This window comes from Mesoplodon bidens (genome assembly GCF_964165515.1).
Source record: "Mesoplodon bidens genome assembly, chromosome: 7".
NCBI lineage: Eukaryota > Metazoa > Chordata > Mammalia > Artiodactyla > Ziphiidae > Mesoplodon > Mesoplodon bidens.
In genome coordinates, this window is record NC_138164.1 from 10385104 (window position 1) to 10412911 (window position 27808).

Below are 27808 nucleotides of genomic sequence, written 5' to 3' on the forward strand. Positions count from 1 at the left end.
ACGGGAAAGAAGTACTGAGCTCTGAAGCCAAAAGACTCCAGAAACTACCTGGACAACCTGTTGGCCCTTCCTGATTTGGGAGTTCCCCAGGTATTGCAGGAGCTGTCTGATCAGCACTCTATCTATGGGGTTACTGAAAACATTTTTTGTTTTTCTTTTTTGCGGTACGCGGGCCTCTCACTGTTGTGGCCTCTCCCGTTGTGGAGCACAGGCTCTGGACAGGCAGGCTCAGTGGCCATGGCTCACGGGCCCAGCTGCTCCACGGCATGTGGGATCTTCCCGGACCGGGGCACGAACCCGCGTCCCCTGCATCGGCAGGTGGACTCTCAACCACTGCGCCACCAGGGAAGCCCAACTTTAAACTTTTTAAGACCAAATTCAGGATCTCCTGTGAGTTTCTCATTCTCCACTTTCTTTAGTCCCCTCTGTCTCTACCTCCTTCCATTCATCTGATGTTGCAGCCTCATAGGATTAATGTTGTGGACACATCCTAGGGTCCCATTCATGCTTATTCCACCATGCCTTTTCCCTCCATTTGCTGTAAATCAAAATCTTTCTCATCTTTCAGGATCAAGCTTCATTGCTACCTCCTCTGTGAGACTTTTCTGATCCCTTATTAAAAATTGAATGTTCCTCAATCACACTTCTGGGCATATATCCAAAAGAAATCAGTATTTTGAAGGGATATCTGAACTCCCGCATTTATTGCAGCATTATTAATTTTTTTTTTGGCTGTGCCATGCAGCGTGTGAGATCTTAGTTCCCTGACTGGAGACTGAACCCGGGCCCTTGGCAGTGAAATCATGGAGTCCTAACCACTGGACAGCCAGGGAATTCCCAATTGCAGCATTATTCAAATAGCCAAAATGTGGAAATAACAAAAGTGACAAAAGATAAATGGATAAAGAAAATGTGGTATATTTACAAAATGGAATATTATACAGCCTTAAAAATATAAATCCTGTCATTTGTGACAACGTGGATGAACCTGAAGGACATTATTGCTAAATGAAATAAGCCAGACAAAGAAGGACAAACACGGCATGATTCCACTTATATGAGGTATAAGACGTACCAAACTCATGGAAGCAGAGAATACAACAGTGGTTGCCAGGGACTGGGTGGTGGTCATGGTGGGGGGATGGGGAGTCATTGTTTAATGGGTATAAATATTTAGCTATGTTAGATGAGTGAATTCTAGAGATCTGCTATACAGTATAGTGTCCATAGTGAACAAATATGGTGTTGTGACTTCAAAATTTATTAGGAAGGTAGATTGCACGTTAAGTGTTCCTACCACAGAAAACAAAGGGACACAAGGAAACTCTGGGACGTGTTGGGTATGTCTATTACCTTGATGGTGGTGATGGTATCACGAGTGTTTGCATATGTCCAAACTCATCAAATGGCACACGTTAAAGACGTGCTGTTCTTTATCAACTACATCTCAGTAAAGCTGTTAAAAAATTAGTTGTTCCCTTTGTGCTTCCAAAGCAGGTTGCTTCATCTCTCTCATTGCTCTTACTCTGCCTTGTTCTGTAGTTATCTGTTTACTTCTCTATATTCCCTTACTCAGCTGGGAGCTTCTTGAAAGGTTTTTTTTTTTTTTTTCCCTTTATTCATCATTGTATTCCTCCAGTGCCTAGTAAAGTAAGTTGTCAGTAAATTGAATTTGCACGGGGAAGGACCAGATATGAGAGAAGGGGGGATGGGGCGGGTTTAAGTTTTCAGTTCTCCTTGACTCCATGGATGGATGAAACGACTCTGCCTGGCTACTTAGCACCTGCTTGGTACCACCTGTATACACCTAGGGATCCTCTGGGGTCAGCATAATGGCCCTTACCTCTCTTCTAGATACCAATCTGCCTACCTGTGCTGGGTGGTCCACAGTGGAGCTTTGGCTGTGATTTGAAGTGGATTTGAGGGAGTTTGTTCAAGAGATCATCTACAGCGTTGACTGTATCTCCTTTGCCAACCTAGGAGAGGATGAAGCATTTTCAGTTTTGACCAGAGATTCACACTTAGATCCTCACATTGCACTAATATTTCACTCATCCAGTTTTGACTTCTAGAGTTCTCAAGTGTTTGTAGGGTAGCTGTGAACCTAGAAGGAAGCAATGTAAAATGGCTAGAAAATAGATTTCACACAGCACGTATCCTTTCTTTACTTTCTGTTTCAGCAGAGAATGGAACCACCTTCAGGTCTGTTGATTCCAACTTTTTTTGTAGCCTAAGCGAGTTGATTTGATTGTCTGATGTCTTGTGATGGAGTACCGACAGTAGAGATGGAAGTGAGGAATTACCTACGGTCACATCCTCAGAAATGGCCAGAGGAAATTCCCTAGAGGTCCAGTGGTTAAGATTCAGCACTTCTATTGCCAGGGAACTAAGATCCCACACAAACCTCGTGACTTGGCCAAAAAAAAGCCAGAGACAGAAAGAACAGGGTGACATCCCCAAGAGCAAGGGGCGTTATCTTGTTTAGGGGGAAACCCATCTAATTTAACCCCAAGTCATGAAGAGAAGTTAAATTATTGCTTGTTCTGCTCAAGAAAGTAGGAACATATGTGATATATTTTAGAAATATTTCCAAATTAATTTAAAAACAAATAAATTAAGGTTATATGCATATAATGTCATAACTGTTGTCCAAACTCAGGGAAGCTCTGTGATTAAAAAGATACACTGCAGCAACTAAAATAGTTCTAAAATCATAGCATTTCACTCGCATGTCTCAGGTACAAGAGGGTGAATGTGTAGATTGCAGCAAAACTTCTAACCCCTTATAACTTGCTTCAAAATAAGAGTTTTCACCCCTTTCTTACTCTACCCCTCCCCTCCCCCCCTGCCCCCCAGCTCTGGCTCCTACTGGATTCTAATTCTTTTCTTCTTGGCTATTTTATTTTTCCATAAGATGTTATGGAAAAACCCAAACGATCTTTTTTGGCCAACCTAATACTTCATCCTGATTTGGCATCACAATGTCCCAGGTGTAGTTCTCCAAGAAAGATGGGACTACAGCTGAGCTGAGCCCAAATCCTTAGCAAGTAAGGAGGGGCAGGTCCCAGGAAACACAGGAGTCCATCTTTTTTCCTCTACCACAAAGGGATGAGCATCATGTATGTTTTTGTTTCCTAATTTTTTTTGTAAAGAAATGTTATTCTATTATCTTTTTGAGGCTTTATGTGCACTTATTTAAAAATCATGTTGAGATTGTCCTATTATTTACATTTTATTAGGAATGATTTTCTTGGCTCTTTTTCCTCGTGTGCTTTGAAAAACAGCCAACAAAATTAACATTTGGAAGCTGATTTCACTTTCAGTAAAGTGTAAATAATGGAACAATCTTGGAAAGACTTGAAGGGGCAGGTTTCTAAAGGAGAGTTTCCCCTCCTTTCTGCAGCCACTCTTTCCTCGATTGTAGTTTTGTGATTGGCTGCACTTGTTTTCCTGGAACCTCCAGTTTAGATATTACGTCTTATCCTGATAGCTCGGGCCTCCTCCTCATTGGTGATAATGGAGAATTATCCCAGATTCAGCAGATGCTTTGGCCCAGGTTCTGTGTGTGCGTCTCTCCCAGCCTGTCTCTTTTTCCTCTGACCACAGGTACTTTTCTACAAGCCATTGCCCCAGGTAGTGGTCACAACTTTCCCAGCCCCTATTTCCTGCCAGTAAGCCTGGCCCGGGGCCCTCCCCTCCTTGTTACCCTGCAGGGCTTGGATTTCTTCTGCCTGTTTCCAGATCAGGGGTCAGATGCCTGTCGCTTCAGCCCTACTTACCATCCTACTTCTGTCTGTCTACATAGTAGCTCTCAACAAGTATTTATTAAATGAATGAATGAATGAATCTTGTTTTTGATAGCAGTTATGTCCTTTTTGGCTTTAATAATTATGATTCATTGTTGATTTTAAAAAACAAAAGGACAGGGACTTCCCTGGTGGCGCAGTGGTTAAGAATCTGCCTGTCAATGCGGGGGACACAGGTTGTAGCCCTGGTCCGGGAAGATCCCACATGCCGCGGAGCAACTAAGCCCGTGTGCCATAACTACTGAGCCTGCGCTCTAGAGCCTGTGAGCCACAATTACTGAAGCCCACGTGCCTACAGCCCATGCTCCACAACAAGGGAAGCCACCGCAATGAGAAGCTCGTGCACCACAACAAAGAGTAGCTCCTGCTCACCACAACTAGAGAAAGCCCACACACAGCAATGAAGACCCAATGCAGCCAAAAATAAATAAATTTTAAAAACCCAAAAAAAGACAAAACCCCCCCCCAAAAAGATGGAAGTTACTCTTAAAGTGTTAATAAATGTCAAAACAAAACAAAAAGATGGAAGTTACTCTAAAAGAGTGTTGTTAATAAATGTGGAAAAAAGTGAAAAAAAAACCCAAACAAAAAAGACAAAAGGACGTTTAAATGTGAGTGCATCTTGGGCTTCCCTGGTGGCGCAGTGGTTGAAAGTCCGCCTGCCGATGCAGCAGACACGGGTTCGTGCCCCGGTCCAGGAAGACCCCACATGCCGCGGAGTGGCTGTCCCCGTGAGCCATGGCCGCTGAGCCTGCACGTCCGGAGCCTGTGCTCCTCAACGGGGGAGGCCACAACAGTGAGAGGCCCGCGTACTGAAAAAAAAAAAAAAAAAAAAAAAAGAGTGCATCTTGACCCCATGTTGTATTCCAGTTATCTGAAACGCCACTTAAGTACAATAGCTTATTCTTTGCTGACACTTGATAAGTTAACTGTTACTATATTTGTGGGTAGCGGGAGGGGATGATGAGTTTAACATAGTAGATGAGGGCACAGCGAATCAGGAAAGGAAAAGTCCCCTTGACTCACTGGTCATACTGAAATTCACAAAGTCCTATGATCACGGGGGTTGTAAAGGAACATAGAGCTCATCTGGGACAAAGTCCATGATATTTCTGATGGATGCTCATTTGACTATTTGAATACTAATAGTGATGGAGACCTTATTACCCTACAAGTTAACTCAGACATTAGGAACAGAAAATTCTTTAGGTTGGGCCAAAAAAACATGTCCTGGAAATTTCTGCCCCTTGGCTTGCAAGCAAATCCATTTCTACATGATGTCAGGTATGTGCCCTTGAGTTTTCTCTGTTTTGGATAAAATATCCACAGTGTCTTTGATAGCACTGAGTAGTGATTCAAAGCAGGGTCTCTGCGATTAGGCTTATGGGCAATAATTTATTTAGTCCAGGGGTTGGTAATCTTTTCCTGTAAAGAGTCAGATCGTAGATCTTTAGACTTTGTGGGCCATACAATCTCTGTCGCAATGATTCAGGCCTGCAATTGTAGCATGAAAGGAGCCACAGACAACATGGCTGTGTTCCAATAAAACATTATTTACAAAAACAAGGGCAGGTTGGGATTTGGGTGGTAATTTGCTGAGCCCTGATTTAGCTCATTCTCCAGTGGTTTCTCAACCCTCATCTGTTTAGTTGACTCCTTGTCCCTCCATCTGTGTTAAAACGTGGCCTCCAGATTTCAGGACAACCTCCAGATGAGGGTGACCAACACACAGTCTAACAGGCGTCTCGCCTCTCCTAAAAACACTGATACGGGAAGACAGTACCACGCAGTGGGTTCATGCAGAGAATACTAGCTCTGCTACCATACTAGTACTAGCTGTGTGCCCTTGAGCAATTATTCATCTTGTTCTGAGCCTTGGCTTCTGCATTCTTAAAATAAGCTCTTCATACCTGTTCTGAAGAACTGCTTTGATGATCTGGGATAAAGCGTGTAACGTACACAGCGTGCAGTGCTGGCACTTAGAAAGCAGTTCTAAATATTAGTCGTTATAAATGATGTTGTGCTGTAACGTTCTATTGTGACTGAGCTTTCTGAGCCCAGACTGAAGTAAAAGGAAGGAAAATTCCACTGTGGTTAAAATGAGGTTACGCAGTCAGCTTCTGCCCTGTTCACTTCGCGGCTCACTCCACCCTCTGTGCCTCCACCTGTTACCCAGTTAACGTCCTATTATGCGAACACCTGCACGGAAGCCATTGGAGGCTCCTTTCCAGCACTCGGGCTCCTTTCCAGTGCTCTCGTTAGCACCTCACTCACCCAGAGCCCCCAGAATCCACTGCCAGGTCTTGCAGGTGTTTGCCTGCAGGAAGGCTTTAGGGTTTGCTGAGCTTTCCGTGGGACAAGAAATTAATGTGGTAATTAATGCAAATGGCTCTGCAGAAGCTCCTCTCCTAGGTCCTAATCAGAAGAGATGATCTTCACGTCTCTTTAACTTTGAAAATCTGTGTGTGTGTGCGTGTGTGTGTGTGTGTGTTGGGGGTGGATGGGACGGGAAAGAGGAAGAAGGGACAATGAGAAACAGATCAATGACAATGGGAGGACAGAGGGAGAAAAACCAGCTTCCTCATCTGTGCCAGGCAGTGAGAGGGAAGCTCAATGGTATTGGCTTTTGAAATCTCACCTCTCACCATCTCAAGTGTAAGTTAAGGACAGTGAAAAGGTCTGGTAATCTCACTCCTCTCACAGGACAGCCTAACAGGCTGCTGCTTAAGGGCTCCCATGTAGATGCTCTACAGTTGTTACCACTGTTTTGCTGAGCCCCATGTGTGTCATCTCGGTGTCCAAGATGCCGGCAGTGGACTTACCCTCACTCCCCCACTTGCTACCGTGCTGAACAGAGGGTGCTGGACAACAAGTTTCATTTGTAAAATCATTGCCGGTAGAACCTCGACGGAGGGGAGCCCAGAGCAGTGCTCCTCAAGTAGAGTGGGCATATGATCCACGTGGGCCCTTGTTAAAATACCGATTCTGATTCAGCACATCTGGGGTACAGGGCCAAGTCTGCATTTTAACAAGCCCCAGGTGATGCCCCAGTCTACTTGAGTAGCAAGACTATAGACCAATTCCATTCTGAGTTAGTCTGAAGGATCACTGCTTCCACCACCCAGCTTGGCTTCAATTACAAATAGCCATGTTGTACAACACAGCTTTAGGTGATCATAAAGATCAGTATCTTGGGCCCGGGGCATATGAGTGCCTCGAGCCTGCTCACTGAGTCCTGAGTCTGACTCTGAACCTTCAGATTAGTTTATAGTCATCGACTCTGACCCTGAACCAGTATTTGATCCCTGTCTCATCCTAGTAAACCTGTTTTATAGCTGCCAAATTCAAGACACCAAATCAAATGGTAGCTAAGTTTTCTAAGGGTAGAAACTGCTATTGTTCTGAATTTAAAATGAACAGGAACTAAAGTTGGAAGACCAGAGTTGAGTCAGCAGAGACTCTGATATTTATTAACAAAATATTTAACCTTCCTGGGCCTCAATTTTGTCATCTGTAAAGTAGGATAACATACTGTAGTACCAGCTATCTTGAAAGGCTGATAGACAAAGAAAACGATTCCTAAAACTTTAAATGGAGGTAATATTGAAAAGACACATGAATGTGTCTTTTCTGTGGAATAAATCCAAAGAACAAGGCTGTGCAACTGTACACACTTGCTCTGTGTAAGGCAAGGATGTGTAGCAGGTCTGAAAGGTTTATGCCGATAGAAACTGTGCTTTCTGTTTTTTTTTTTTTGTTTTTTTTTTGGCTGCACGCTTGGCAGTGAAAGTGTGGAGTCCTAACCACTGGACTGCCAGGGAATTCCTGAAAACTGTGCCTTTCTTATCCAACTATCTGCACTATAGTCTGACAAGACTATATTTATGGGGCAGAACAATTAAAATATGAAATATCTTGGAAAATCTGTTCACACATAGGTTTCCTGTCATCAAATGAGGCGTTCAATTCCCCCAACTTCCAAGTCTACTCCAAGAAGCTTATTCAGTTATGGTTATGGAACTCCAGGGAGCTGCAAATTTCTAAGTCTGCCTGGCTCTGTGCGGTTTTCTGTGTGTCAGATCATGGAATCTGTGAATCTGAGAGCTGGAGGTCCCCTTCAGGATGGTCCTGTGCAAGCCCGCCATTTTCCAGATGTGGAGCTGGCACAGCCGGCCAAGACCACACTGCTCGTCAGTGGAGAGCCAGGGCTGGGATGCGGGGCTCGGGTCCCCACCAGGGCGCCTCCCTCTACAGCAGGTTGTCTTTTGGGGACTTAGGTAAACTCAGCAGAAGGCTTCTTCCCTCTGGGGAGCAGAGTGCACTTAAAAACCAAGGCGCTCGGCTACCTGTTGTCAGGACCACCCAGTCACTCAGGCTAATGGGTCACTTTCCAGTGAAAACCTCGTGATCTCATCATCAGGAAATCCAATCAGAGGCTCTGGGGAGTGAGGTAGAGAAGGAGGGGACTAATACAAGAATTCCTCTGTGGGGAGGGGTCATCCCGAAGTCATCATCGTGTTCTTGTCTACGGCAGTGCTGCAGACAAATGTACTTCTTAGTGTAAATCTTAGTGGTAGTAATGAGTTATTAATAAGACAATAATAACAGCGTTAGCAGAATTTTGATGGCAGTCTTAACTTGCCTGAGCATTCTCAAAAGACACCTGAGTTTGGGACTTCCCTGGTGGTCCAGTGGTTAAGACTCCATGCTCCCAGTGCAGGGGGCCTGGGTTCGATCCCTGGTCAGGGAACTAGATCCCTTGTGCATGCTGCAATTAAGATCCCACATGCCGCAACTAAAGATCCCGCATGCCGCAACTAAGACCTGGTGCAGCCAAATAAATAAATAAATAAATATTAAAAGAAAAAAGCCACCTGAGTTTTCCTGGCTCTGGGTCTACCATAAACGGACCGTCTGACACTAGGACAATGATTTCATTTTCCTGAGCTTCAGGCTTATCATGTTTAAAGTGTAGCTTCCGCCGCGACCTTCCAGAAGAGGAGCTGTTACTGGAGCTGAAAGCATTTTGACCAGAGTCGACACCTCCTATACAAAAAATAAATTGGCTTCCACCTTGTACTTGACACACTAATATAATTATGTGCTCTCTCCCTGTCCCCTTGTTTTTCTTTTGCAGAGCAGCTCATGGTACTTTTTAGCTTTGACTCAATCCTGCCTTATAATCCTTTTTTTATATTCACTCCAGAATGGAAGTCTGAATTTTTTTTTTTTTTTTTTTTTTGTGGTACGCGGGCCTCTCACTGTTGTGACCCCTCCCGTTGCGGAGCACAGGCTCCGTATGCGCAGGCTCAGCGGCCATGGCTCACGGGCCCAGCTGCTCCGCGGCATGTGGGATCTTCCCGGACCGGGGCACAAACCCGTGTCCCCTGCATCGGCAGGCGGACTTTCAACCACTGCGCCACCAGGGAAGCCCGAGAGTCTGAATTTGAGACTGGCAAAAGGAGCCAGTTCTGAAGGGGTTAGGCTGCCTGTGAATCTTCAAAATGGGCCCCCATTTACTCCAAATCCCTCAGGTTCTGCCGTTTGGACAGAAGGCCACGTTTCGTGTGGACACCCATGTCTCATGCCTGAGAAGAACAGCTACACAGGTCAGTAACCCCTGAAGTCTGCTGCCCATTAGACTCAGCCTGGGAGTTTTTTAGAAATCCTGGTGCCTGGGCTGTGCTCCATCCCAATTAGATCAGCATGTTTGGGTGGGAACCAGGCATCAGTTTTTCCTAGAAAAGAACCTGTGTGATTTCAAATTGGTGGAGCAAGTTTATGACTCACTGAGATGGGAGACATGTCCCACGTCCATGAAGCAAAGCCGAACAGTCTCTTCCGACTTCCTCCTTGCTACCCCTTACGTTGAATTTTACAGAGGATGGTGAAAAGAAAGAAACTGCGAAAGGTACAAGTTGGAGAAATCAGAGTGAGGAAGATGCCAGGGTTAGAGTAGATATAAAGGAAGACGGAGGCTGGGGAGGAAACAGAGGGAGGGCAAAAAAGGGGAGAAACCCTGCAGCTGCTGTTGCAAGCAGGTGCTTTTATTCAATACCTTCAGAGCTAAAGGACTTGGGATGCCACAGAAGGTGGTGGGAGGACTTGGAAAGAGAAGAGCGTCACTGAGAAATATGGTGGGACGTGGGTGTGTAGAGGTAAATACATCAGCTGCTGCCCTGTAGGGAACTCCTGGGGATATGTCTGTGTTGGGGTCTCATTCTTCGTAACTAATTAAGAGAAGGGAATCCTTTCTGAAACATCACTCAAGTTCCACAGGTGGAATTTACACACGAGGTGCAATTTATCCATTTATTACTAGACAAGGAAAATTTTAAGCTTTCAGTCTGCTGGACGATGCCCTCCCCTAGGTACTTGTGTTGTCCAAGCCTAGAGAGAAAATGACTCCTTTCTACTTGGAGGCTCAGACAACAGAAGCCCTTCTGCTGGGAAGCTTAGCGAGAAGGTTGCTAAGTGCTCTGGGGAGAGTCTCTGAGGTTGCACAGGCTTTCTTCACGAATAGTTCCCCATCAGTGAGAATGGGAGGCTCTGAAGCCAGGCAGACACCCCGTGTCTTTTAGCTGGTCACCCGATGGCTCCCAGGGCTCCATGGTAACTGTTCACTCACCTGTACCTTCCATGGACCACATGCTCCGGGAGGTGGAGATTGTTTCTCTTGTTGGCCAGGACTCTTCAGCACCTACACGTGCCTGACATGCCGTGGATCTGCTGAATGAATGAATGCTGATTTTCTAGGTTACAGCTGTGTAAACTTGGCTGGTTACTCACCTTCTCTGAGATCCAGTTCTCTTTCTCTGAAAAATGAGGACAATGGGAGTGTAAGGACAATTAGGAACACTCACGTAAAGTGCCTCTCAAGGGTCTGTCCCAGAGCAATGCTTTATGTGTGATCACTGTAGCAGTTCTTGCCCCACAGGCAGGTGTGGAATTCGCCTCCATCCCCATTCCCTGCAAAACTGCAGTGGTTCCCCTCCTCAAGTTTACATAAGCCCTACTTCAGCTGGCTTCCACACATTTTCCTTTTAAAACAAATCACAGTGGACACATTTCGACTAAACTTGGTATATCATTATGGCCCAGAGGCCAGGAGTTGGCCGTGTTGTGCGTGATGTTCTTATGTGCTGATACTGTGTAAGTGCTTTTCGTCCTTTAGGTACTAATTCACGTTTACATTTTTATGTGCTAATCCTGTTCCTCTGAAAGAACAAACTTACAAAAGTTTTCTGTGTCAGTGCAGGGCTGTGTCAGGCTGGTTTGCAGACATCACACCACATATAGATACTCGAGGCTGGCCGTTGGGCACACTGCTACCGTGGTTCTGGAGCTCTGGTGGCCGCAGCACATGGGTCACCAGCAAAACCTTCTAACCACACCTTCTCATGCTTGTTACTTGCTATGAAGATCAATTTCCTGATTGTTGCTAGGGTTTGATTTAATCTCACGTTTTCTATCATGAAGTACACTGTTCGGAGCGGACATCTTTAGGGTTCATCTTTCATCAGCAGCTGTTGGAGGGAGGAAAATTTCTTTCTCCAAGCCTTGGATTTGGGGCCAGGAGATCTGCGTTCTAGGTGTGGTTTTGCACTAGTGGTTCCCCCTCACAGGACCTCTGTTTTTGCCTCTATTAAAGGAAAAGACTGGACTAGAATGACTGGTTTACCAACTGTACTTCAGAAGACCGAGATGTTCTGTAGAACTTTCTGGGGCTCTTATAAAGAAGGTGGGGCTTTAGTGAGTCCCCTTACCCCTCATTTCTTCAGGCACAACAGCCCCCCTTCCCTCCACTATGTATTAAGTAGTCATTATTTTTTCGTTGCTTCTCTCTCTCTTGCCCTCCATTCATTCGTTTGTTCTTCTGTTCATTCCTTCCTTTTTTTTTTTAAATTATGAATTGTATAGCTAAATAAAGTTTGAAAAATCTGGGCTGGGGGAATCTTTGTGGTTCTAACATTCTGTAGTTCTCATTACCCCTTATATAAGTGTTGAGCAGTAATAAAAGCACAAGAGATTTGACCATTCATAGAGTTCTGATAATTCACCAAAGCAGAAAACTTTCATGCCTTCCTTAGACCCTGTTTGCTAGCTGAGCTCATCCAGGAAGAAGGATACAGATGGCTAGACATTTGCATTATAAACTTTCTGCGTGTCCTTTTTGTACCTTTCCTTGTCCTTGTATATTACTTTTTTAATCTAGTGTCACCTTCTTGAAAATAAACAACTTCATCTCTAATAACATAAGGAGACTTGCTTTTTCTCGAAAAGACTGAACTTATTAGTGGCCCCATGTATCTTGGAAGAGCAAAGGGCAAGACAAGACTCCTAGACCAAAAGGTTATGAGAATCTCTGTTTCCACTTCTTCCTTACGTGGGCTTGTGTTAGGTCTGCCAAAACCTGGGACTCCTCCTCTGTGAGTGCAACTCACAGTTTGATTCTTTTCATCACAATGAGAAGATAATGTCAGGACATCAAACTGTAGTGTCAAGAAACGCCTCTATATTCTAAGCACAGGTCCTGCCCTCTTTCTGAAGGTGGGTGTTGTTGAGCATACAAATGGTTCAGAGCCTCACAATAGGCTCAATTTACTTGGTCTTTGAAGGCAGATGACAGAGGAGATGGCTGCCATGTCTGTAGCCATGTCCCTGCCATTATACCCAGGGGTCTACCTTGAAGGAGGGAAGTGTCTTGACCCTTTTTATTGTTCTCAGTGCAGAAATTGTAGACTACTTGTGTAATTCAAACATAAGTCTCTTACATGATTTGAAGCAAGTTTTATAGGGGCCTCTCATCCCACTTTGCTTTTTAAAATTCTTATTTTGACACAGAGACTTTCCTTCCCTATTCTTTTTTTAAATTTTTTAACATCATTTTTGTAGTATAATTGCTTTACAATGGTGTGTTAGTTTATGCTTTATAACAAAGTGCATCAGCTATACATATACATATATCCCCATATCCCCTCCCTCTTGCGTCTCCCTCCCACCCTCCCTATCCCACCCCTCTAGGGGGTCACAAAGCACCAAGCTGATCTCCCTGTGCTATGCAGCTGCTTCCCACTAACTATCTATTTTACATTTGGTAGTATATGTATGTCCATGCCACTCTCTCATGGCGTCCCAGCTTACCCTTCACCCACCCCACCCCCGCCCACCGTGTCCTCAGTCCATTCTCTATGTCTGTGTCTTTATTCCTGTCCTGCCCCTAGGTTCTTCAGAACCTTTTTTTTTTTAGATTCCATGCATATGTGTCAGCATAGGGTATTTGTTCTTCTCTTTCTGACTTACTTCACTCTGTATGACAGTCTCTAGGTCCATCCACCTCACTACAGAAAACTCACTTTCATTTCTTTTTGTGGCTGAGTAATATTCCATTGTATATATGCGCCACATCTTCTTTATCCATTCATCTGTCGATGGACACTTAAGTTGTTTCCATGTCCTGGCTATTGTAAATAGTGCTGCAATGAACATTGTGGTACATGACTCTTTTGAATTATGGTTTTCTTAGGGTATATGCCCAGTAGTGGGATTGCTGGGTCTTATGGTAGTTCTATTTTTAGTTTTTTAAGGAACCTCTATACTGTTCTCCATAGTGGCTGTATCAATTTACATTCCCACCAGCAGTGCAAGAGGGTTCCCTTTTCTCCACACCCTCTCCAGTATTTATTGTTTGTAGATTTTTTGATGATGGCTGTTCTGACTGGTGTGAGGTGATACCTCATTGTGGTTTGGATTTGCACTTCCCTACTGATCAGTAATGTTGAGCATCCTTTCATGTGTTTGTTGGCAATCTGTATATCTTCTTTGGAGAAATGTCTGTTTAGGTCTTCTGCCTATGTTTGGATTGGGTTTGTTTTTTTGATATTGAGCTGCATGAGCTGCTTGTAAATTTTGGAGATTAATCCTTTGACAGTTGCTTCACTTGCAAACATTTTCTCCCATTCTAAGGGTTGTCTTTTCGTCTTGTTTATGGTTTCCTTTGCTGTGCAAAAGCTTTAAAGTTTCATTAGGTCCCATTTGTTTATTTTTGCTTTTACTTCCATTTCTCTAGGAGGTGGGTCAAAAAGGATCTTGCTGTGATTTATGTCAAAGAGTGTTCTGTCTAGGTTTTCCTCTAAGAGTTTTATAGTGTCTGGCCTTACATTTAGGTATTTAATCCATTTTGAGTTTATTTTTGTGTATGATGTTAGGGAGTGTTCAAGTTTCATTCTTTTACAAGTAGCTGTCCAGTTTTCCGAGCACCACCTATTGAAGAGGCTGTCTTTTCTCCAGTGTATATTCTTGCCTCCTTTATCAAAAATAAGGTGACCATAGGTGTGTGGGTTTACCTCTGGGCTTTCTATCCTGTTCCATTGATCTATGTTTCTGTTTTTGTGCCAGTACCATACTGTCTTGATTACTGTAGCTATGTAGTATAGTGTGAAGTCTGGGAGCCTGATTCCTCCAGCTCCATTTTTCTTTCTCAAGATTGCTTTGGCTATTCGGGGTCTTTTGTTTTTCCATACAAATTGTAAAATTTTTGTTCCAGTTCTGTGAAAAATGCCATTGGTAGTTTGATAGGGATTGCATTGAATTTGTAGATCGCTTTGGGTAGTATAGTCATTTTCATAATGTGGATTCTTCCAATCCAAGAACATGGTACATCTCTCCATCTCTTTGTACCATCTTTAATTTCTTTCATCGGTGTCTTATAGTTTTCTGCATACAGGTCTTTTGTCTCCTTAAGCAGGTTTATTCCTAGGTACTTTATTCTTTTTGTTGCAGTGGTAAATGGGAGTGTTCCTTAATTTCTCTTTCAGATTTTTCATCATTAGTGTATAGGAATGCAAGAGATTTCTGTGCATTAATTTTGTATCCTGCTACTTTACCAAATTCATTGATTAGCTCTAGTAGTTTTCTGGTAGCATCTTTAGGATTCTCTATGTATAGTATCATGTCATCTGCAGACAGTGACAGGTTTACTTCTTTTCTGATTTGGATTCCTTTTATTTCTGTTTTCTTCTCTGATTGCTGTTTTGGAAGCTAAAACTTCCAAACCTTTGTTGAATAATAGTGGTGAGAGTGGACAACCTTGTCTTGCTCCTGATCTTAGAGGAAATGTTTTCAGTTTTTCACCATTGAGAATGATGTTGGCTGTGGGTTTGTCATATATGGCCTTTATTATGTTGAGGAAAATTCCCTCTATGCCTACTTTCTGGAGGGTTTTTTTCATAAATGGGTGTTGAATTTTGTCAAAAGCTTTTTCTGCACCTATTGAGATGATCATATGGTTTTTCTCCTTCAGTTTGTTAATATGGTTTATCACACTGATTGATTTGCATATATTGAAGAATCCTTGCATTCCTGGGATAAACCCCACTTGATCATGGTGTATGATCCTTTTAATGTGCTATTGGATTCTGTTTGCTAGTAGTTTGTTGAGGAGTTTTGCATCTATGTTCATCAGTGATATTGGCCTGTAGTTTTCTTTCTTTGGGACATCTTTGTCTGGTTTTGGTATCAGGGTGATGGTGGCCTCATAGAATGAGTTTGGGAGTGTTCCTTCCTCTGCTATATTTTGGAAGAGTTTGAGAAGGATAGGTGTTAGCTCTTCTCAAAATTTTCAGTAGAATTTTCCTGTGAAGCCATCTGGTCCTGGGCTTTTGTTTGCTGGAAGATTTTTAATCACAGTTTCAATTTCAATGCTTGTGATTGGTCTGTTTATATTTCTTCCTGGTTCAGTCTCAGAAGGTTGTGCTTTTCTAAGGATTTGTCCATGTCTTCCAGGTTGTCCATTTTATTGGCATATAGTTGCTTATAGTAACCTCTCATGATTCTTTGTATTTCTGTAGTGTCAGTTGTTACGTCTCCTTTTTCATTTCTAATTCTATTTTGTTTTTTGTTTTTTGTTTTTTTTTTTTTTGGCGGTACGTGGGCCTCTCACTGTTGTGGCCTCTCCCGTTGCGGAGCACAGGCTCCGGACGCGCAGGCTCAGCGGCCATGGCTCACGGGCCCAGCTGCTCTGCAGCATGTGGGATCTTCCCAGACTGGGGCACGAACCCGTGTCCCCTGCATCGGCAGGCGGACTCTCAACCACTGCGCCACCAGGGAAGCCCTCTAGTTCTATTGATTTGAGTCTTCTCCCTTTTTTTCTTGATGAGTCTGGCTAATGGTTTATCAATTTTGTTTATCTTCTCAAAGAACCAGCTTTTAGTTTTATTGATCTTTGCTATCATTTACTTCATTTCTTTTTCATTTATTTCTGATCTGATCTTTACGATTTCTTTCCTTCTGCTAACATTGGGGTTTTTTTTGTTCTTCTTTCTCTAATTGCTTTAGGTGTAAGGTTAGGTTGTTTATTTGAGATGTTTCTTGTTTTTTGAAGTAGGATTGTATTGCTATAAACTTCCCTCTTAGCACTGCTTTTACTGCATCCCATACGTTTTGGGTTGTTGTGTTTTCATTGTCATTTGTTTCTAGATATTTTTTGATTTCCTCTTTGATTTCTTCAGTGATCTTTTGGTTATTTAGTAGTGTATTGTTTAGCCTCCATGTGTTTGCATTTTTTACAGATTTTTTCCTGTAATTGATATCTAGTCTCACAGCGTTGTGGTGGGAAAAGATACTTGATACAATTTCAATTTTCTTAAATTTACCAAGGCTTGATTTGTGACCCAAGAGATGATCTATCCTGGAGAATGTTCCATGAGCACTTTGAAGAAAGTGTATTCTGTTTTTTTTTTGGATGGAATGTCCTATAAATATCAATTGAGTCCATCTTGTTTAATGTATCATTTAAAGCTTGTGTTTCCTTATTTATTTTCATTTTGGATGATCTGCCCATTGGTGAAAGTGGGGTGTTAAAGTCCCCTAGTATGACTGTGTTACTGTCAATTTCCCCTTTTATAGCTGTTAGCATTTGCCTTATGTATTGAGGTGCTCCTATGTTGGGTGCATAAATATTTACAATTGTTATGTCTTCTTTTTGGATTGATCCTTTGATCATTATGTAGTGTCCTTCTTTGTCTCTTGTAATAGTATTTACTTTAAAGTCTATTTTGTCTGATATGAGAATTTCTACTCCAGCTTTCTTTTGATTTCCATTTGCATGGAATATCTTTTTTTCCATCCCCTCACTTTCAGTCTGTATGTGTCCCTAGGTCTGAAGTGAGTCTCTTGTAGACAGCATATATACAAGTCTTGTTTTTGTATCCATTCAGCCAGTCTGTGTATTTTGGTTGGAGCATTTGATCCATTTACATTTAAGGTAGTTATTGATATGTATGTTCCTATTACCATTTTCTGAATTTTTGGGGGTTTGTTATTGTAGGTCTTTTCCTTCTCTTGTGTTTCCTGCCTAGAGAAGTTCCTTTAGCATTTGTTGTAAAGCTGGTTTGGTGGCGCTGAATTCTCTTAGCTTTTGCTTATCTTTAAAGATTTTAATTTCTCTGTTGAATCTGACTGAGATCCTTGCTGGGTAGAGTAATCTTGGTTGTAGGTTTTTCCCTTTCATCACTGTAAATATGTCCTGCCACTCCCTTCTGGCTTGCAAAGTTTCTGCTGAAAGATCAGCTGTTAACATTATGGGGATCCCCTTATATGTTATTTGTTGTTTTTCCCTTGCTGCTTTTAATATTTTTTCTTTGCATTTAATTTTTGATTTTTTTTTTTTTTTTTTTTTTTGCGGTACGCGGGCCTCTCACTGTTGTGGCCTCTCCCGTTGTGGAGCACAGGCTCTGGACGCGCAGGCTCAGCGGCCATGGCTCACGGGCCCAGCCGCTCCGCGGCATGTGGGATCCTCCCAGACCGGGGCACGAACCTGTGTTCCCTGCATCGGCAGGCGGACTCTCAACCACTGCGCCACCAGGGAAGCCCCAATTTTTGATAATTTGATTAACATGTGTCTTGGCATGTTTCTCCTTGGATTTATCCTGTATGGGACTCTCTGTGCTTCCTGGACTTGACTGACAATTTCCTTTTCCACTTTAGGGAGGTTTTCAACTGTAATCTCTTCAAATATTTTCTCAGTCCCTTTCTTTTTCTCTTCTTCTTCTGGGACCCCTATAATTCAAATGTTGGTGCATTTAATGTTGTCCCAGAGGTCTCTGAGACTGTCCTCAGTTCTTTTCATTCTTTTTTCTTACTCTGCTCTGCAGTAGTTGTTTCCACTATTTTATCTTCCAGGTCACTTATCCGTTCTTCTGCCTCAGTTATTCTGCTATTGATTCCTTCCAGAGAATTTTTAATTTCATTTATGGTGTTGTTCATCATTGTTTGTTTGCTCTTTATTTCTCTAGGTCCTTGTTAGACGTTTCTTGTATTTTCTCCATTCTATTTCCAAGATTTTGGATCATCTTTACTATCATTACTCTGAATTCTTTTTCAGGTAGACTGCCTATTTCCTCTTCATTTGTTTGGTCTGGTGGGTTTTTACCTTGCTCCTTCATCTGCTGTGTGTTTCTCTGTCTTCTCATTTGGCTTAACTTACTGTGTTTGGGGTCTCCTTTTCACAGGCTGTAGGTTCATAGTTCCCGTTGTTTTTGGTGTCTGCCCCCAGTGGCTAAGGTTGGTTCAGTGGGTTGTGTAGGCTTCCTGGTGGAGGGGACTGGTGCCTATGTTCTGGTGGATGAGGCTGGATCTTGTCTTCCTGGTGGGCAGGACTGTGTCCAGTGGTGTGTTTTGAGGTGTCTGTGACCGTATTATGATTTTAGGCCACCTCTCTGCTAATGGGTGGCGTTGTGTTCCTGTCTTGCTAGTTGTTTGGCATAGGTTGTCCAGCACTGTAGCTTGCTGGTCGTTGAGTGGAGCTGGGTCTTAGCGTTGAGATGGAGATCTCTGGGAGAGCTTTCACCATTTGATATTATGTAGAGCCAGGAGGTGTTTGGTTGGCCAATGTCCTGAACTCGGCTCTCCCACCTCAGAGGCACAGGCCTGACACCCACCCGGAGCACCAAGACCCTGTCAGCCACATGGCTGGGAAGGGCCTGGAACACATGAAGATGCAGCAGGTTCTCTACAGAACTGTGAACTCAGCAGGGCTTGTTTCTCAGTCCTCTCTTCCATCAAAAGCTGATATTAAGAATGACTGTGACAGTCACATCAATCTTAGAAATAACTACCACTGGGTCATGTCTTTACATTTGGTATTTGAAATGTCTGTAGCCGGCAAAGGCAGCATTTGAATGTTCTTAGAAGCGCAGATAATATTTACAATCGGATTTTCCTTTCCCAGGAAGCATGCACACAGCTCCCTGGGCCTGTTTGAAGCTGCTAGTGTTGGAGGGTCTCCTGCAGAGGCAGGGGTGGCTGTGGCTCACCATGGGAACAAGGACCTCCTTCCCTATTCTTTAACAAAATCTTCAGAAAACAAATATGTATAATTTCTGGGCAAAGATCGACTTTTCACAGGAAATTCTCAAACAAAATATGATCTTTTCTTGGTTGCAAATCTACAGTTTCTCTTTTGGGAAGGCAAACACAGATACTCTCAGTACTTAGGAACAAGAGACCATCATCAGAGTCTGTAAATCTTGCCTGATTCCCAACAGAATGAAGAACAGTTGTGATGATGTTATCTGTGGGTCTTCAAGGCTTCCCCCAACTGGCCTTCCATGGTGATTGGGGGCATGATTAGGGAGAGCCCTGGGGAATTAATGTAAAATCTTTTGAAAACCTTTCTATGTGATTCAGAATGAAACTGAAACGTTACCTAATTTTCATGATGCATTGTATCGGCACAATCTCATAAATCTTCTGACCAAATGGTCTTTGTCTTTTAATTCATCCCAGGATCCCTTAAGAGTCATAGCGACAGAAACTTTGGGGGTGCATTCCTGGTAGCCAAAATGATGGGTATATTTGTCAATCATTCAATCAAAACACTGTCCATAGGGTTTTTTAGGATCTGACTTAGAATCTCTGTTATGGGCGAACTGTGTCCCCACCAAATTCATAGGCTGAAGCCCTATGAATGTATTTGGAGACAAGTTCTTTAAAATGATAATTATGTTAAAAGGAGGCCATTAGGGTGAGCCTTAATCTAATATGCCTGATATCCTTAAGGAAGAGAAAATTTGGACACAGACATGAGTGTGCCCAGAAAAAAGACCACGTGAGGACACAGCAAGAGGGTGACCAGCTGCAAGCCAAGGAGAGAGGCTTCAAAGGAAATCAACCCTGCTGACACCTTGATCTTGGACTTCTGGCCTCCAGAAGAGAACTCCAAGAAAATACATTTCTGTAATTTAAGCCCCCCAGTCTATGGTATTTTGTTATGGCAGCCAGAGCAAATGAATAGTTTCTAATACGTTCTTATGCCATTAGATTTTTTAAAAATTAATTAATTAATTATTGGCTGGGTTGGGTCTTTGTTTCTAAGCGCGGGCTTTCTCTATTGGGGCAAGCAGGGGCTACTCTTCTTTGCGGTGTGCAGGCTTCTCATTGTGGTGGCTTCTCTTGTGGAGCGTGGGCTCTAGGCGTGTGGGCTTCAGTAGTTGTGGCTCACGGGCTGTAGAGCACAGGCTCAGTAGTTGTGGCACATGGGCTTAGTTGCTCCGTGGCAAGTGGGATCTTCCTGGACCAGGGATCGAACCCATGTCGCCTGCATTGCCAGGTGGATTCTTAACCACTGTGCCACCAGGGAAGTCCTGCCATTAGATTTTTTAAATTATAAAAGTAAAATGAGGACTTCCCTGGCTGTCCAGTGGTTAAGACTTCGTGCTTCCACTGCAGGGGGTATGGGTTCGATCCCTGGTAGGGGAACTAAGATCCCACATGCTGCACGGTGTGGCCAAATAAATAAATTAAAAATAAATAAAAATAAAACAGCACCTCTTAAAAAAGAAAAAGTAAAATGATCACGTAGTAAAGTGTTAAAGACTAGATTGAACCGAATTTACTGAGCAGTTAAAACCTATTCAACAAAATACAGAAAAGAAAATGTTATTGATAGAGGTTTCCTGTGTCCTAGTGACCAGAAGTGGCCCTGGAATAGAGTGGAAAATGTTTGGGCTTTGGAGACACGGAGATTTTTGTCAGAATCCTGCATCTGCCACTTAATGCCAATGTCATTTGGGGACAAGTTTTTAAACCTTTCTGACTGTTATTCTTTTCATTTGTGTATTGGGGGAAAATAGGATTTATGTGCAAAGGCACAGTGAGGATGAAGATAACATAGTGTGGACTGAAAAAAAATGCACAACCTAAAAGTTGAGAATTATGTTTTATCCAGCAGACATACTGAGGACTCAAGCCCAGGAGGCAGCTTCTGAGATAGCTCTGAGGGACTGTTCCAAAGAGGTAAGGGAAGAGCCAGGATATATAGGAGTTTTTGGGAAAAAAATCCAGGGAGTTGGAACATCAAAATATTACGGTTAATTAAAGGAAAACTAGACATTTCCAATTAATGAATTTAGCACTTTTCCATGTATGGGAAGATGCCAGAGTCTGGGCTTAATGAAATCATTTCTTTGATATGCACCTTAGCTATCTAGGGCCAGTATCCTGTTTTTCTCCATCCTGAGTCCCCTCAGGATGCACCGCTGGGGTGGCTACAGTGGCTGCTGGCTTGATGGCTGCAGCATCCTTTGTTTACTTATGTGGCAGGTGACATTCTTCATCTACAATAGATATAACACGTACTTCTCTTTCTGGCCATGGAACATGCTCAACATTGGACATAGCAATTACAATGATAGCAATTCGGAACTGATTCTGGCCAATACCTCCTTGCCAGGATATTCATGAAACTCTTGGTCAGGAACGCCTGGTAAATGTCTGTTTTGATTTTGGTTAAGGTTCTCCCACCCCTCTTTGTGGTCATTTTCTGATTATTTTCTGTGAGTCCCAACAGTACCCATCTCACTTTTGTTTTAAACTTTTAATTTTATATTGGAGCATAGTTGATTAACAATGTTGTATTAGTTTCAGGTGTACAGCAAAGTGATTCAGTTATACATATACATGTAGCTATTTTTTTTCAAATTCTTTCTTCATCTCACTTTTATCATCACCTCTGGGCACACCAACTGCAAAGGGTCCTTGGTCACTCATTCTGGAACTGCTTCAAGTTTGCCACCTGGATTTGCACTTGTCTGGCAGTTTCTGTTCTGATGGCCTCTGAACTCTGTTTAGATGTTCACAGACTTGCTGCAGCTTTATGATAATACCCTCTGAGGTTGTTAAGTGAGGGGATTTTTAGAATGAATTTTGGCAGGCAAAGAACTACTTCCCAGCTGAGTTATTCCTGAGGGATTTTCATCCTACGACTATAAACTCCTTACCCCACAATTGTTTCCTCTGTCCCCCCTCAAATATCTGTCCCTCTGAGGCAGCTGGGCTTAAAAAATGTAATTTCTGCCTCATTACTGTTTTGTAGTTTAACTATTTCATGCATACATACGGCTAGGGTTCACACGAACCTTGAACTGTCTTTCCAGGAGGGAGGGTAGATTCCAGCTGTTCCTTTTTTACCTTGTGCTGCAGACCCTATAATTTGCCTACTCAGTATCCATTTACCCTTGTTTTCTGCTAATAAATCCCAATTCTGCTCAAGGCAGAAATGTGTGCAGCACAGATGAGATACTCACTTTTCCAACCTCTCCTTCAGATATTAGTGACCAGGAAACACAGTTCTGGGCAAGAAAATACAAGTAGAAATCATCCTTAGAAGGAATTTGCTACTTATGATAAAAAAGGGCAGACAGGGGCTTCCCTGGTGGCACAATGGTTGAGAGTCCGCCTGCCTATGCAGGGGACATGGGTTCGTGCCCCAGTCTGGGAAGATCTCACATGTCGCGGAGCGGCTGGGCCCGTGAGCCATGGCCGCTGAGCCTGCGCGTCTGGAGCCTGTGCTCTGCAACAGGAGAGGCCACAACAGTGAGAGGCCCGCGTACCGCAAAAAAAAAAAAAAAAAAAAAAAGAAGTCTCCTCTCTAGTTCTTTAAAATATATTCCAATTTTAAAAGCAAAAATTATAGCATTGCCTGATGGGGTTTTAATGTATGTAAATGTAATGTATAAGACAACTGTAACATAAAAGAGTGTGTATAAATAGCCCTATATGGTGGTAAAATTTCTACATTCTACTTAAAGTGGGAAGGACCCTGTTAAGAGAATAACAAGTTCTAGAATGAAAGAAATATTTGTAAGTCATGTATCTGACAAAAAACACACTTGTATCTAGAATATAGAAAGAACTCTCAAAACTCATCAGTAAGACAACAAACAACCAAATTTTATATGAGCAAAACTTGAATAGACACTTCACCATTGAGAATATATGGGCAACAAATAAGATAATGAAAAGATATTCAACATCATTATGCATTAAGGAAATGCAAATTAAAACCACAATGAGATACCTCTGTACACATGTTGGAATTGTTAAAATTACAACACCGACCAGGGACTTCCCTGGTAGTCCAATGGCTAAGACTGTGCTCCCAATGCAGGGGGCCCATGTTCGATCCCTGGTCAGGGAACTAGATCCCACATGCCACAGCTAAGAGTTTGCATGCTGATCCTGCAGGCTGCAACAAAGATCCCACACGTGAAACAAAGATCCTGCATGCCACAACTAAGACCTAGCGTGGCCAAATAAATAAATATTTAAAACAAAACAAAAAAAAACTACTGACCATATCAAGTGCTGAGAAGGATGCAGAACAACTGGAACCCCCATACATAGTGGGTAGGAATGAAAAATGGAACAACCATTCTGGAAGAAAGCTTGGACATTTCTTGTAAAGTTAAACTCACACTTACTATGACCCAGCATTCTTGCTCCTGGATATTTACCCTAGAGAAATGAAAAATTAAGTATACACAAAAACCTTTACACATATTTATAGCAACTTTATTTGTAATAGCCAGACACTGGAAACAACCTGAATATCTTCAACAGGTTAAGAGATAAGCTATATTACATGCATAAAATAGAAGGCTGCTCAGCAATAAAAAAGAGTAAACTGTTGATGTTTGTAACAGCTTGGATGAGTCCCAAAGGTATGATGCTGAGTGAAAGAACCATCACAAAATGTTACATAATGTATGTTTCCATTTACATGACATTCTCAAAAAGACAAAACTGTAGTTATGGAGAACAGACCAGAGGTTGCCCAGGGTTAGCAGGGCACAGAGGGTGTGACTATAAAAGGAGAGCATGAGGGAGTTTTGGGTGATGGAATTGTTCTGCATCCTAGGTGGTGGTTACATGAACATATACATATGTTCAAATTCAAAGACCTATATACAAAAATAAGTTAATATTACTCCATGATTTAAAAAATAAAATTAACAATATTAATGGTAGAATCTAGATGGTAGATCTACTCATATTCACTATAAAATTCTTCCAACTACACTGCAGCTTTGACCTTTTTCATAATACGTCAGGGAAAAAATTACCAATGCCTAGACCTCCATCCATTCAGACTGCTATAACAGAATACCATAGACTGGCTGGCTTACATAACAGGAATTAATTTCTCACAGTTCTGGAGGCTGGTAAGTCCAAGATCAAGATGCTGGCAGATTTGGGATTTGGTGAGAACCCACTTCCTGGTTCATAGGTGGCCATCTTCCCTCTGTGTCCTCACATGGTGGAAAGGGTGAGGGAGCTCTTGGGGGGGCCTCTTTTATAAGGGCACTAATCATATTCATAAGGGCTCCACCCCCATGACCTAATCACCTTCCAAAGACCCCACCTCCTAATATCACATTCAGGATGAGGATTTCAGCGTGTGACTTTCAGACAAGAGGGGAGGAACACAAACATTATAGCAGCCTCACTCCCAGAAATCCTGATTTAATTTGCCAAGAAGGTCTGAGCATTCATGTTTTATAAAGCTCCCTGGGGCAGTGGGGATGGGAAAGGTAGGACCAGTGGTGAGGACAAAGCCTTGTAAAGCTGTGTTGTCCGACCACTCTTATTCCTCTACATGGATTCTTTCTTCCCACCTGCAACCCACCTTTCTGATTTTCTCCCATAATAGACTTACTAGATGTGGCAGCTGAATCCTTAACCACATACTTTCTCCTGGTCCTCTCCTTCTGTTTTCAGCTGTTTTCATTCTCACACCTGAAACTGAGGTCTGATCTGTTTCCTTTCAGTTTGTATTTACGTTATTTTCAGTCTTACATTCACTGGTGTAAACACTCCACACCTGCATGCCTTTGCTCATGTAGTTTTCTCTCTTCCAGAAATTTCTTCTACTTGTTCCTACAAAATAACTCTATTCTAAATGATCTTAAATGTGGAGCCGAGGGCCATTCCCTAAGGAATTCCAAGTATTGCGGTCTGGATAATGTGCGTGAGGTCTTTGCATCACCTGTGTGAGATGGTGATAATTAGGAAGAGAGGGGAGGGGCGGAGAATTGTACCAACGGGTTCAGAAGCAGGCAATGGGAAGAAGCCAAGGAAGACGGGCAGGACTAGAATCCCAGAGGCAGTGTGGAACACTGGAAGGAATCTGGGCAGAGGTCAGTACGCTGCATCTACTGTGTCCCAGTCTGGGCTCTTCTAGGAAATACTCTGGGACTCAGAACATCCACTTAATGTCTTCAGGATTCAGTTGCATCACTTGGAGAATATGGGATTTGAACCAGATGACCTCTAAGTTCTCTCTCATTTCTAGCATTTGGCAGTTCTACAATTCTGACAGAGGATTTTGTAAGTCTAGGATCCAAGAGGGAGAGTCTATTATTAGTCATTTCCACATGATCGTACATTAATTCAATGAACTTGCTTTCTCAGAACAGTTTCTGACACTGAAGAAAAGTGAGTTTTGTTGAGAATGCAGAAACAGAGCATGTAATTTGGAAGCACGGGGATGTTTTAAAGGGAAGGTTAGGCTGAGAGGGTGAAGCCCTACAAGAGGGCACTGGTGAGGTTCCTGTATCCTCATTTTACAGATGAGAAACAAGGTCGAGAAACATTACAATGTCACCCACCTAGCAAGGGAGGTGATCTGAATTTGAACCCAGGTATGTCACATTCCGAAGTGTAGAAGTGGGGTGGTCTGGGAAGTGGAAGAAAAACGTAGAAGGAAGGAAAGGAGGGAGTGAGGAAGGAGGGAAGGAAGGAAGGAAGGAAGGGAGGGAGGGGGATTTGGGACTATGCTCAGGTACTCTGAACATCTCTCAGCATCTCAGGCCAAATTGATGTAGGATTGCTTTTTCCTTCTTCTGCACCCAGAGATGCCCCTGGGTCCTCTCCTAGGCTCTGTGCTCCTGGCCTAGGATGAGGAAGTGATGGCTTCAGCAAGATGCTCTCAGGAAGACCTGGGACGTTTTCTGCAGCCAGTCAGTTCCTGCTAAGACAAAGCATTTGGGGGAGAATCGAAGATTTACTCAGGTTTTCTGAAATGGGGGATTTTAGAGAAAGTTGACCACATGAGATGATTATGAGTCTCTTGCTCAGATAACAGTGGGGCGCTAGGGTAACACTTTGGTTCTTAGGGCACACCAGTGGTCCTTTGTGATGTTCACTAGAATCGCAAGGTGGCAGAGAGCAAGTCCCCACAGGCCTGGCATTCGGACAAGCCAGTGACTCAGAGGTCTGTGAATATACTGGTTTGGACCTGACACCATCAGGTGCTGGTGGGGACAGAAGAGTGGTGTAATAGGTGTCATAGAAAGTCCTCCCAGACCATGGCCTGAGCCACCACGTGAAGCATCTACAGAAAGGTCTTGTTAGCACGAGTCTAGAAAGAAACAGCTCACACACACCACTGGGTGGCAGTATGGCGCGCCCCTTTGTTTCTAGTAAGTGGCTCTGTTTTCCGGACCTAAAGACTCATATTCCTTTGGGTTAAACCATCTACCCTTTCCTTCCTCCCTCCCCGAGTGTCCCTGCTCCTACGTATTCTGAGCTTCCGTGTGTGTGTGTGTGTGTGTGTGTGTGTGTGTGTGTGTGTGTGTGATGCCGGGGGGTTGGGGTTAGACGGGAGAAGGATAAATGTTTAGGATCGATTCCTTCCCCTCCTTTCGTCACATCATCTTTCTGTACCTCTGAAGCAGCTCGGTTGGGTCTTTGTTTTATTAATAGAGACATAATGAATTAAAAAAAATAGATGGCAAGTCTAAACACAACACCGTGGGGGAAATTCATTTCTAGGCTGAGATGTAAAATACTTATGTTCAAAATATTCCTTAGGGGAAAATCCTAAAAAGAGGAAATAAGATATTTTTCGAAAAATGAACGGGTGCTGTTTGCCAAGGGCAAACGGGCAGAGGTAGCAGAAGGTGGAGCCTCAAGACGTCAAATGTATCAATAGAACTGCTCTGCCATCTGGTGGCCAAAGTGGCACCTGCACTTTGTAAACTGCATGGTTCCCAGACTTAGATGTTTATGAATTATAAAAAAGGAAAAACAAGCAAACAAAAAGTCCCACAAAAAGCTCGGGTAAATAAATAAAGTCAGCTCAGGGTTGCACCTTTTTAGTTTTCCAGGTAATATATTTTTTTAAATCCAGCATCTATGGTTACCATCATCTTACTCTTCAAGGGCAATAATTCACAAAGAAAGTGTTTTTGCAGAAAAAAAAGGGTAGCCTGGGCTTCCCTGGTGGCGCAGTGGTTGAGAGTCTGCCTGCCGATGCAGGGGACACGGGTTCGTGCCCCGGTCCGGGAAGATCCCACATGCCGAGGAGCGGCTGGGCCCGTGAGCCATGGCCGCTGAGCCTGCGTGTCCGGAGCCTGTGCTCCGCAACGGGAAAGGCCACAACAGTGAGAGGCCCGCATACCGCAAAAAAAAAGGGCAGCCCTTTTAATTGCATACCTAGGTTAATGAACGTATAATCATATTTTTCTTATTTTTATAGTTTTGTTACAAAGGGGTGAAAAACTTATCAAGATTTGGCACTGGTCTAAGGATTGGCGTTTGAGAACCACTGGTATAAAACACTTCATACAATTATTTTAAATCATTTATAAATATCTGGGGCCTCTGAAATATTTTGACATAGGGACTTGGAGTTAAAGCACCATATTCAAAATTGTCTTTCA